Source organism: Choloepus didactylus, chromosome 2 (genome assembly GCF_015220235.1).
Source record: "Choloepus didactylus isolate mChoDid1 chromosome 2, mChoDid1.pri, whole genome shotgun sequence".
In the NCBI taxonomy this organism is placed as follows: Eukaryota; Metazoa; Chordata; class Mammalia; order Pilosa; family Megalonychidae; genus Choloepus; species Choloepus didactylus.
The window spans coordinates 20,523,842-20,537,072 of record NC_051308.1 but is presented as its reverse complement, the minus strand read 5'-3'; the positions used below and the strand labels follow the sequence as shown (position 1 = coordinate 20,537,072).

At 38.9% G+C, this 13,231-nt stretch overlaps 1 protein-coding gene across 7 annotated transcripts in view; it reads left to right on the top strand.

Moving 5' to 3' along the window:
- Positions 1–358: 358 nt before the first annotated feature.
- LYST (lysosomal trafficking regulator) overlaps positions 359–13,231 on the top strand; it is a 237,139-nt gene continuing 224,266 nt past the window's right edge. For 6 of the 7 annotated variants that reach the window (XR_005214557.1, XR_005214559.1, XM_037821569.1 and 3 more), the window contains exon 1: positions 359–448. The gene's annotated coding sequence lies outside the window, so the exon portion shown is untranslated. The remainder of the gene's footprint in view (positions 449–13,231) is intronic. The other variant, XM_037821587.1, reaches the window with a different exon arrangement.

Sequence of the window (13,231 nt, the reverse complement as noted above, 5' to 3'; positions counted from 1 at the left end):
GCCTCTGACACTGAGGCTTGCTCTTCCCGGGGCCTGATGCAGCCCAATACGCTGAGGATTGGGGATTCGTCAGCTCGCAGGAAAAGCCACCACAGCGCGCCCAGAATCTCCGATAACTCCCCGGGTACTTGGAAGTCTCTGCCAGTCCTCCCCTCTTCCCCATTGGCTCGGCGCTCCACGCGTCACGCCTGCGACGCCTACTCAGCCCTCCTAGCGAGAGGGCGGGACGCGGGACGCGAGAGGCGGGGCTAAGCGCGCACGCGCAGGCGAGCGCGTTTGGGTCCGGTAGAGGGGAGGGAGGAGGTGGTGTTCTCGGTTTCCTGGGTTACCGGAGGGGGCGGGGGAGGGGAGCTCGCGGCGGCGGCGGCGGCGGCGGCGGTAGCGGCGACGACTAAGGATTCTCCCGGTGAAGGAGCGTGCTGCAGCGGCTGCGACTGCTACGAAGCAGGTAGAGGCGGCCGCTGGGCGCAGGCGATGCCTGTTTAAGGTTTCAGGTCCAGGACCCTATGTGTGGCCTGGAGGGAAGGTGGTATGGGAGGTGGTGGAGGCTGTCAGCCGGCATGGGGGTCGGGGCCGCTAGGTTGAGGGGGACGGGAGGATCCAGCCCTATGCGCCGGCCTGGGGCTTCGTCTCCCGCGACCCGGGCGCTGGGGGCATCTTCCCGCCGCTCTGGGGCTGCGTTTGACAGCAGCTGGGCAGCTTGCAGGAGCTCCGCCCGAGTCCCCCTCCGGACGATTGCTTTGGCCGCGCGCCGCCACCCGGGCACTAACTTTATTTCCTGGCGCGCGGGGGGAGGAGGTTGAGCAGGCTGGCGGCGATTTGCTGCTGTCTTTATATTATATATTTTGTGCTTTGGGTGGGGGTTGAGCTGGAGCCGCGCACTCCTTCCATCCCTGGCTGGGCCCAGACTGGGAGGTTGACGACAGGAGTTGACAGTTCCCGCGCCACCACCCTGCCGGTCGCTCCTCGCGCCCTTGCCCCGCAGTGCTTGCCCACCTGTCATCTCCCTTCTGCGCCTTCGAACTCTACTTTTCTCCTGCCTGGGGCCATCCCCTGCCCGGGCGAAATGCTATGTCTCCAAGGGATCCCCTGGGGCATCAGTAGAGCCTTGGCTGAGATGCCCCTTCGCCTCTGGTGGGATTAAACTGTATAGGATATAACCCAGGAAGGCCCCGATACCATAGAATGGATGCCAAGAGATTGTTCAGTGGTTGTGGGGATAAGCTCGGAATGGAGCCTGACAGATCTGCTTTAAGAAACGCTTCCTAGCCCTGATTCTTGTCAGGTTAAACGAAACGTAACCTGTAGGCTCAGTTGACCATAAACGCCCTGTAACACAATTTGATAGTTGATGGGGTTTGTTTTAAGCAGATAGAAAATGTAAAGGGAGTTGAATCTTGTGTTGAATACGATCATGTTGTGTTGAATTTGGGCCGGTGTTTCCTTGATTGAATTACTTTCGCATTTTCCCCAGGATTTGTTTAACAGGTTATTAGTACACACTGAATTAGGCTTTTCTTCTGATGATTCGTGGCCATTCTGCTCTGTTACTTTAAACTTCCACACCCTGAAACCTTATGCTAATAAAGATGTTGACTCTAAGCTTTCGTTTTATAGATGTAGTCAATTAATAGAGGGTATCTATTTTAAAGAGCTTTGCAAGTAGCCAGCAACTTTTTCTGTAACTCCTTGCTGTCATCCATATTGTTACTGTAAAGATTGGAGATTTGGAGAAGACGGGACATAAGGAGAAAATGAATTACTATCATTTAATTTACATGAAAGTAAATTACTTTGCAAACTATAAAATCATTAATTTAATAAATATTAAATCTGTGGAAAAACATAAAACAAGTGTCTTGTATTGTAGAATATAGGGAACCTAGAGATAGCAACTAGTGAAGGGGGAATGATAATCTAGTAAGAACAAATAAGCTTTTGAGGGTGATCTTAATGATACGGGAATGCTCAGGAATGGCTATGGTTCATTAATTTTCTTGGGGTATGGTAGGAGCATATTGGAAGCAATGTAGTTATTTTAGGATATTTGTATTTCTTATTCTTTTGTTTAAAATGTTTTTTTTTAATTTTTCGATAAAGTTTAAAAAATATATTTATTGAGCACTCATTGGGTGCCAGACACTTTTCTAAACAGATAAATACCCCCTCCTTCTTGGAGCATGCAGTCCAATGAATGACTTCAGATAATCAACAAACAAATAACATATGTACTCTGATAGATGGTTTTAAGTCTATAGAGAAAAAAGTAGAGACGAGGGAGGAAAGGGAACAGGGAGAGACTGGCACTTTTAAAGAGACATAGGGAAGGCTTCCTGGAGAAGATATTTGAGCCCAAACCAGAAGGAAGTAAGGGAGTAATTCATGCACTTCTCTGGGGGAGAATATCAGAGAGAATAGCAGTTGTAAAAGTCCTGAGGCAGGAATGTTCTAGACAGTAAAAATATTTAAGGTCAGCAGAAATGCTGATTTGGCTGGGGTAGATTGAGCGAAGTACGAGTGGTAGAAACAAAGTCAGAGTTAGGGGGTGGGAGTGGGATGGGTTGGTAGATGCGTTGTGGGTAGGTGGGGATCAGATTGTGTAAGGCCTTTTAGGCCTTTGTAAGGACTTGGGCTTCTACTCTGAGTGAGAAGGGGAGCCATTAGAAGGTTTTGAAAAGAGAATTGGTAAAATCAGACTTATCTTTTAAGAGAGTGACTCTGGTGGCTGGATGGAGAATAGATGTTGTTGGGGTGGGTGTCGGGGTTGGGCAACAGCAACAGAAGATATACCAGGGGGCTGTTGCATTAATCCAGGTCAGACATCATGTAACTTGAATCACAGTGATACTGTTAGAGGTGTGATAAGTTGGTGGATAAGTTGAAGGTAGACTCAATAGAGGATATAAAGCACACCAAGATTTTTGTCCTGAGCAAGTAGAAAGATGGGGTAGAGATTTACTGAGAAGAGATTTGTGAAAGGAGCACATTTGATGGGAGTGTTAGAAATTGATGAAATTAGACATCTAAGTGGAGATTTTTAGTTGTAGACTATGTGTTGAAGAATTTTTTACATAACTCCACATTGGGCTTAATATTTTCATGCATGAGCTGCCAACTTTTGTCTTTTGCTTTTTCTGCTCATTTTCTTTTTATCTCTTTTGAACCAACTGTCATTCTTTCCCTAAATGTAGTTTTATTTTTATTTGCTTGCTCTCAGAACTTGTTTATTTCAGTTGTTAAGAAAGTGATATTATCCAGAATATCAGAGTATGTTTTTAGTCTGTTGCTGTATTTAATTTGAACACCTTCATCTGCTAAATCTTTTTCTGAGTTATGTTTAGATGTCTGTCTTAAGTTCAATAATTGTTTAATTGTTTTAATCCCCAGAAATCTTGTTGTTACCATATGTGGCATTTTGTGAAATTACAGTGGAAGTGTCCTGTATTTTTAATGCTTTTCTAACAAGTCAGTAGTGTCCAGGGATTATCCTAATTCTTTTGTTTCATTAAAGATGGCTTGAAAAAAAATGGGTCAGCCCATGTTAGAAATCTTTGTAATCAAATTATACAATATTTGGAGCAATAGACTTTGAACTAAAACTTGCATCAAAAATATATCTGGGTTCTGGAATTTAAGGGCTGTCCTTTACATTAAGAAACCAGGTAATAAGCTAATATAATTTAAAATGGAGTTGCAAACTAAATATATCATGAATGTATCTAAAAATTTGTCAGGTTAATAACTAATTATAAACTGATCTTGGTGTCAATGGAGACACTATATTCTCTTTGAAACTACTTTCTTTCAGTGGGGACTTGGTGGTCTCTTTAATACTACTTTCTTTTATTGCTACTCCTCACCAGGGCTTATCCTTGTACCTCTTAACTCACCTGGCATTGATTCATAGTAATTGAGAGAGGTCTGATATATTTGGAAATTTTGAACTCTTTCTAGGTCTAATGGTTGGCAGGGGGAGGGGGGATGGTAAAAAAAAAAAAAACACAAAGAAAAATCTTTCCTAATAACATGAAAGAGTAATGCTCAAAGTGGGAGCATTTTAATCAATCAAGAAAGGAATCAGAAATAATTTTCCAAAAGACCAATCAGTATTCCGTTCAAATGTGATTCTTTGAAAAATTGAAACCCAGGATGGATGAGGAGGTAAGAGAGCTCTAGCCACTTTAAGTGCTTGGAAGGTTTCAGAAATAGATGAATGATAGGCAGAGTACTACACATTATTAGAAATGTTCATAAAACTGCTGCTTGTAATAAAAGTAAAGAGGATAGAAGAAAGATTATTTTGCTAGAAACCTGATGATTTGCATATTTTGGAAAAAAAGGATGGGGGGAGGAAGGAGTGGGTGAAGCCCAGAAACTATACATTGAAAATCTTGACATTGACTGATTCTTAGAAATATTATAGACCAGATTACCAAACAAATAATTTGTGAATACTGAAAAAATAAAGCGCTGATTACTAAGACCCAGAATTGGTCTTCCTTAGACCACATCATATAAAACTAACTTCATAATACTTTGCCAAAGGTATAAAAATATCAAACAATCTTTGTATAGCACCTCACAACTAACACAGTGCGTTTCCATTTATACTTTCTTTAAACACTTACAACAGCTCTTTGGAATAGTATAAGATGAGGCAGTCCTCAACAGTGGCAGCCGTGGGGAAAGCAAGAAGGGGACAAATATGACGTGGGGAAAGCAAGAAGGGGACAAATATGAGAGATTTTAGAAAAGATTTGCTTGGATATGGGATAGAGGAGGGAGAGGAATCAATAGTGGGCCTTGAGGATTCTACCTTATCTGACTGGGTGAATAGTGATGTTGATAGTGAAACTTAATTTAAAAAAATACAGGTAGAGGAGTAGATTTGGAGGCATGAAATTTGTTAGTTAACTTCAGTTTGGTGGAATTAGCTGTTTTATTTTTTCTGTTGGAACTAAGTAAGATACAATACAGTAGAATAAATATATGTAGATCTGGAGCTCAGGAAAGAAGTCTGAACCAAATAAAAAACTTCTTCATGCAGTACATATAAACTGTTCTTTATAATACTTTTGGTAATGAAGGGAGAACAGTGAGTGGAAGTTTCAGTGGGGAGATGTGATCAGTGGAAGGTTTGTTTATTTTCCTTTAAAGATTAAGGAGTGAAGGACACTTAGTGGACTGAGGGAAACCAGCCAATGAAGAGGAAAGAAATTGAAGTTACAAGAGAAGGAAAATAATTAATCAAACATAATCTCAGAGGAAATGGAAGGGGTGAGAACAAGAGGACAGATGAAGGGGTTCCCTTGAAGAAGAGCAGTATGCATCTTCGTTTTTAAAAAAGAAAAGAAAATAGGGATTAGATACAGATAACTATCTTGCATGACACCTCTTTTCTCTGTGAATCAAGGTTCTCTGCTGATAGTGAGAAGGAAGAACATAGGTTGGGGTATGATCAGGGGAGGAGAATAGTCACCCTTATGATTGGAAAAGGGACCTGACTGGGGACAAATGACCTAATTGCTGAATAGTGATGCACACTCTCCTGAGGCTAGAAATCACAAATGTATAAAGAGGCTAGTCAGAATGATTGAGCATTTTTCTCCACTAGCACTCACCTCCATAAATGAGGAGAAAACAAATAGTTAAACTGAATATGGATGGTGATGGGAAGGGAAGATGTGACAGACTACTTGGTAGGGCAGGGGAAGGGGTGGGGGTAGGGGTGTGGGTAGGAGGAATTGAGGGTGGTAATGCTCTTGCTTAACTGAAGGGTTGAACTTTAGGGATCCTGCTTGATTGAGGAAGAAAGCCAAATGGGGGTCAGGGGCTGAGAAGTGTGGATAATGAAGAGGGTGAAGAAGCTCATTGAATAAGGGACAGTATTAATGGAAGTAAAGGAGTACTAGAGATGGAAAAATAAGAACGTGCAATATGAGAGTCCTAAATTTAAGATTCTGGAGTTGGAGATGGTAGGGCCAAAGTATGACAAATGATGGTGAGTATTCAAGATTAATGGTGCTAATTACAACAACAACAACAACAATAATAAAAGCTAATATGTATTTATTGAGTGCTGTATACTAGTCACTATACTAAATACTTTCCCTAGATTATCATACTTATTTTTTACACTATCCTGTAAGGTACATATCAGTGTTTCCATTTTACTGATGAGGAAACTAGGGCTCAGTGATGTTAAGTGATTTAACCAAGGCACATAGCTGGGAAGATTTGGAGTCTTTCTAGCTCCAAAACCCTTAGGCGCAACTACTGAACGATGCTGGGCTTCTACAAAGATAAGGGTCATTGAAGAAGAGGAAGTCAAAGAGCTCTATGTTCAGGGTGTTGGGATTAATTATCCTTATGGATAATGAAGCCCCTAGAATAACAGATCTTGTGTGGAGAGAAAGACAGGAGTCATATACCAGAGTTCTCAGTAAATGGAGATGAATGACTCAAAGGTCAGTAGGTTACAACTATAAATAAAGCTACAGTATAGCCTTAAAAGTGGATAAAATGGGATAATAATGGTCCACAGGGCACCTTGGGAAACTAAGAAAATACTGACTTGTCTTCCTGGCCTGGGGGATCTAAGTGTGTATATGAGAGAGAGTGATATATTAAGAGGAGGAGATGAAATAATCCTCCTGTTTTAAGGTCAAGGATATAATGACGTTTCTTAACTAGACTTGCTAAAGGTAGAGAGGAAAGAATCCAGAGAGGGAGGACTTACCTAGCTGGAAATGAAAAATCAGGGTGGATATGTAGAGTGGTCATATAAGTTATCAACCAAATAGTCACTATTTTGAGGGTGAAAAGTTGTCATTAATAATTAGTCTGGAACAACAGGCATAATACAGGACAGTCCTGGGCAAATCAAAATGTTTAGTCAAATCAGTGACAGGTAACCCGAAGAGCTCTTACATTGGAAAGGGGTTGTGGATGTTGAGAATGAATGACTTGAGCCCTAAATTAGTGGAGCATGAATGGAGCTTGCTAGCCTATGATTATTCTCTCAAGCCCAATGATACAGCCTGAAATGGTCTGGGTACAGCTTGTTATATAAGGGTCTGGAAGTTCAAAGAAAGTTCTGGTCTAGAGATGAAGATTTGGAAGCCTATAACACATAGGTGGTCATTGAAACCTTACAAGTGGATGAGATCATTAACAGAGCACAAAGAAAGGGAAACGAAGAGAAGGGGAGACTCTGGAGGCTCACCAACATAAAGGCGCTGGCAGAGAAGAATCCAAAACCAGGTAGACTGAGAAGGAATGGTCAGAGGGCTAGGAGGAAAATCTAAAGAGACTTGTGTATCACAAGTCAGGAGACAAAAGAGGTTTAAGAAATGAGTGGTTAGTAGTCATGTATGCTTCATGTTCCTTAGAGAGGTCAAATAAGATAAGGACTGAAAGGTGTCCATTGGATTGGATTTCGCAATAAGAAGGTAATTGTTGATCTTGGCCAGAGTAGTTTTGGGAGAGCATTATGGGCAGAAGCCAGACTGCAGAGCACAGAGAGGTAAGATGGGGTGAGGTAAGAAGACTTCTTCCAGTACAGATTGCCTTTGAGTGATCTTGGAGAGGAGGGTATCCACAGGATTCTTTTTTTCTTTCTTTCTAAATTTAGCCTGTGAAGAAGCCAAAGGAGATGAAGGGTTACAAACTAGGAGGAGCTGGCAGTAGAACTAATACCTCCTAATAATGTCTAGTCAGTAATTTTGTTGTGATAGGAAAGGTGAAAGTAAGAGGATGATACATTTTAAATCAAGTAAGACAAACTTCATAATAATTAAAACTCTTCAGAAGTTGTAATGGGCAGGAAGTCTTTATTGAAGATAGAATTCTTAATTTGGATGAAATATTGGTAAGTGACCTCTGAGGTACAGACTAGCTCTAGGATTCTCCCCTACATTTAAGATTATTTTTTCAAATGGTTTAACCATGTCCCACTCCCATTCCCTAAGATTGTTGTTAGTATGGGTTTGCTATTTTATAGAGATTTTTTCTTGTACTTACTTCTGTTTTAAAGTTAACTGTGTCTTTGTATAATGGAAGTATTTTCAGGTTAAGTATATTTAAGTTTTCTCTTGTGGTATCATTTGATTCTTGGCTGAGTTAACTGTTTTTAGTAATTTCTGTTTATTAATCACAAGTGAAATCAAATCTAATTTGATTTGATTAAAGTCCCTTTAATATTAGGGACTTTTAAATAGCAACAATAGTATATTAATTTTTTCCTTTCTCTTCACTCTTTAAAATAGATCTTATTAAATGTGATTTGCTGAAATGGAATTCTTATTAGTTCTATAGTTCCTTTGTCTTAGTTCCTTAGACAGAAGAATAATAGTCATAATTGTATACTTATGACTATTTCATATTATATGTTTCAACAGTGTAATTGCTACACTGAGTTTGAAGGTATATGAAATTAAAACAATGGCAATAATGATTTCCTCTTTTATCATAGTAATGTGGCTTATTTGAAAGGACAACAAAACATATTTATCAGTTCATAAAAGGCATTCATTGTTATTGCTTCTGGGTATTCATTAACTGAAGTGCAAAATTCAGTGATCTCTTATCCAATGGCAAAAGAAGGTTTTACTGGTATAACTACTTATGTCCATCAGCTCACTCTTATCTTACTTTTCATATTTGCTTGTCTAGACTTTGTTGAATCTTTACTGCGTTATGACTTATCCCTGAAGAGTTTTTAAAAGATTCAAATCCTTTGCCATTTTCTGAATTTCCTCTTAATGATGTTTCCAGAAACAGTAATGCTAATAATTATTCTTAAAGTTTTTTAAAAGTATTTTGGAGAATAGTTCTAAAGTCATATATTTCACTGAACTGAAATATGTTTATTTTCTCTACACCTTATTTTCTAAAAATAAAATCCAAGTAAGTTAGCTTTGTCAAAACTGATTATGTACAATTTAAGGAAACATTTAAACTTTGTTATCTTAATCCTAAATTAATCTTTATACTACATTTTCTGAATGTCATACTGTCATAAAAGTTCGGAACCTAAAGAGACATTTAGAGATCATCTGGGTGTGTGTGTTTTTTGTTTTTTTGCTTTTTTTTTTTTTTTAATATTTAGGAAATTTGGGGGTCAGAATGGTTAAGGACCTTGCCTAGGATCCTAAAGAGAGTTTGAGGCAAAACAGGAAACCAGAAGTCTCTTGAACTTGCAGTATAGTATTCTTTCTACTATACCACCTACCTCTTGAACATTTTAATGCAGTTTAAGAAAGTGATCTCATAGCCAAAAGATGACCTGTACACCATAGAAACCTATAGTATTTGATTTCCGATATGTAATTGACATATAACTTTAACCCCTTTTTCTTTATATGTGTTTACATTTAGACCATAATGGTAGAAATTCATTGTGATGATACCAAATGTGGTAGAAAAAACCATTAAGTGTAGGTTGAATTTGAATGCGTTTGCTCATAAAGTGTTTCTATGTATTTCTTTTTCATTTCTGTTCTAGATCAATCCCAATCTCTGTATCCTCCTCTCCCACTATCTATCCATCTTCATGGATAGATAGAGAGCAATAGAGTCAGCAACCCTATATCAATTTGATCTTGTTGTTATATTTACTGATGTAAAATGTTTCTTAACAGTAAGTACATTTTTCTATAATTGACTGCCTCAACTAAATTTTTTCTTTCTTTAGAAATCTAGTTTTCAATGTGTATGTAAGAATTATGAAAGAGTAAAAGAGGAAGTTAGTGCTATCTCTACTTGCCAGGTATCTTTAAAGCTAAAAGTAAATACCTGTATTCTATATTTCTGAAACTTTTACTCTACAGAATCTTTCACCTTATGTAAAATACATATCAAAAACTATTGATCATCATGGTGTTGCTATATAAATTATTTCTATTTTTTTCATTTCATGTTTAGGGCAATGCTCTAAGCTGTACTTCTAGTGTTTCTTTAGGAGATATGGAAGACCTGAAGTTGAATTTAAAAAATTTTTAAACAGTATACTCTGAATTATAATCTTGAACATAGTATGAGGAAATATTCAAAATTTTATTACTGAAGTTTTTTGTTTTTAATCTAAAAAATCTTTTGGTAAGATTTTTAGGTATTTCTGTAATACTTTCCTTAGTACCTTAAATACTGTGGAATGGAGAAAGGCTTTTGTCAATATACATATTTATTTCTCATAGCTGTATCTGTGGGGAGATTTCCCAGTTGGTGTTTATTTTTTGAATGCTTGCTATTTGTGGCACTGTGCTAGGCACTAGTGAATTTTTTGAACAAATGAGACCTGGTTTACCTTCTTAAGGAAAACACGATCTTGCTGCGAAAGAAATAGTTCAATCCTGCAATACAGTGTGGTGAGTGCCAAAATAGAGGTGTTTACGAAAGTGATTAATTTTATCAGGAATGAGGAATTTCTGCAGAAGGAGCAACATGATAAAAAAAATTAGTGAATTGTGTTGAGTAAGTGTATATACCCTTTGGACGGATTGTGAGTAGTACAGCATGGCTAGTATAGGGTGTGGTATGAGAAGTGATGGGAGATTGGAAAGGCTAGATGATGAAGGGTATTGCATGTCATGATAATAAGGAATTGGGATCTTATACCACAGAAGGTGGCATGCCACAGATGATTTTAAGGAATCTGAGTGACAATTTTAGCAGTTGTGGGATTTGGATTGGATGGAAAATAGACCAGAGGCAGGGTGACCAGTTAGGTTGTTGCTATTTCAGTGAGAGAGATGAGAGCCTGTTGAGGTGTTGAGGTGTAAGTTTAGAGGGGAAGGACCAGATTCAAGGGGATGATGATAACAGTTAACTGTTATTGCTCTTTCTGCAATCTACCAGGCACTGTACTGTGCATTTTACATGAATTGTCTCATTTAATTTTTTAAATGCAAATCTATTGAGATATAGTCACACACCATACAGTCCATCCAAAGTATACTATCAATGGCTCCCAGTCTCATTAAAATTTTTTTTTATAGTAGAAACCAGTTTTTTTTTTAAATTCAGTTTTATTGAAATATATTCACATACCATACAGTCATCCATGGTATACAATCAACTGTTCACAGTACGATCATATAGTTATGCATTCATCACCACAATCTATTTCTGAACATTTTCCTTACACCAGAAAGAATCAGAATAAGAGTAAAAAAATAAAAGTAAGAAAAGAACACCCAAACCATCCCCCCCATCCCACCCTATTTGTCATTTAGTTTTTATCCCCATTTTTCTACTCATCCATCCATACACTAGACAAAGGGGGTGTGATTTACAAGGTTTTCAAAATTACCCTGTCACCCCTTGTAATCTGAATTATTATATAATCATCTTCAGGAGTCTAGACTGCTGGGTTGGAGTTTGGTAGTTTCAGGTATTTACTTCTAGCTATTCCAATACATTAAAACCTAAGAGGTGTTATCTATATATCTATATAGTGCATAAGAATGTCCACCAGAGTGACCTCTCGACTCTTTCTGAAATCTCTCAGCCACTGAAACTATTTCATCTCATTTTGCATCCCCCTTTTGGTCAGGAAGATGTTCTCAATCCCACGATGCTGGGTCCAGATTCATCCCCGGGAGTCATATCCTGTGTTGCCAGGGAGATTTACACCCTGGGAGTCGGGTCTCATGTAGAGGGGAGGGCAGCGAGTTCACCTGCCGAGGTGGCTCAGTTAGAGAGAGAGAGGGCCCCACCTGAGCAACAAAGAGGCACTCAGGGGGAGACTCTTAGGCACAATTAAATGCAAGTTTAGCCTCTCCTTTGCAGTAATGAGCTTCATAAGGGCAAGTCTCACGATCAAGGGCTTGACACGTCAAACTGCCAGTTCCAATGTTTGTGACAACATCAACACCAGTCCAGGTGAGGAAGTCCAACACTTCTGCACCTTCCCCCAGCTCCTCGGGGTGGGGGCGGGGGAGAGGCTGTAAATATATTTTTTATCCTCTGCCCAAATCACTTTGGGATGTGTCACTATTTCACTCTAACCTATACTAACCTACTGTATCTCACTTCTTATTCAAAGTTCCGTATAATTGTGGTGTTTGAACAAACCGACTATAGAGTTATACTGTTTAGAAAATATAGATCCTATACCAAACAGACATCTCTTCCCTTGGTCTCAAATGGAAGTTGAAGTTTTAAAACACAGTCAGTTTCGACCTTTACCCTTTGGCCCAGTTTGCCCTAGTCTTAACCAGATCTGCTTCATTCATATCACTAATTGAAGTCTGGGCTCTTTTTCAGCTTTTTTTTAACAGTTGCTGTATACACTAATACTGACATTCATATCTGCCGAGCTCTAGCTCTGAGTTTCAGGTGTCTCAGAGATACGCATTGTTCCAGAGACCAGTTGGGTTATACACTAAGGGATCAGCATCTCAGAGTTTAGAGACAGGCATTACAATTCAGGAATAGAATTGACTGCTGTAAGAGCTTACAATCTAGGGACTATTACAATAATCATGTCCATGTTAGGCTATGTTCTAAGATTCAATTCTGAATTTACACATTGTAGTTAGTCCATATTGGTGAGGCATTATAGTGTTTGCCTTTATTTCTGGTGCACTTCACTCAAATACTGTGTATAGGATTCATTCACCTTGTTGTGTCTCTCACAGCTTCACTCCTTCTTGTAGTTGCTCAATATTCCATTGTATGCTTATGCCACAGTTCACCATTCTGTTCCTCAGTCTATGTACCCTTAGGTCACCTCCAGCCATTGCAAATCATGATTACTGTCTCCGTGAACAACAGTTTGCAAATGTCCATTCATGTCTCTGCTCTCAGATCTTCAAATGACATACCCCATAATGAGGTTGCAGTACCTTATGGTCCCCACATACTTAACTTTTTGTGGAACCACCACACTGACCTTCAGAAAGTCTACACCATTCTATCTGCTCATCAACAGTAGATAAGTACATCCCTCTCACCATGTTTTCTCCAACACTTTTACTCCTATATATATTTTTTCCTACCATTTTATAGAGTTATATTCACATGCCATACATTTATCCACAGTGTACAATCAGTTGTTCGTGGTTATCTTCATAAAGTTGTACATTTATCACCATAATCAGCACTTGAACATATTGATTACTACAAGAAAAATTGTTTTTTTTTTAGCAATAATAAAAAAGATGATAAAAAGAAAAATAACATGTCATACAATAAATATAATAGTAAGGACAGAAAATAACACCACTAT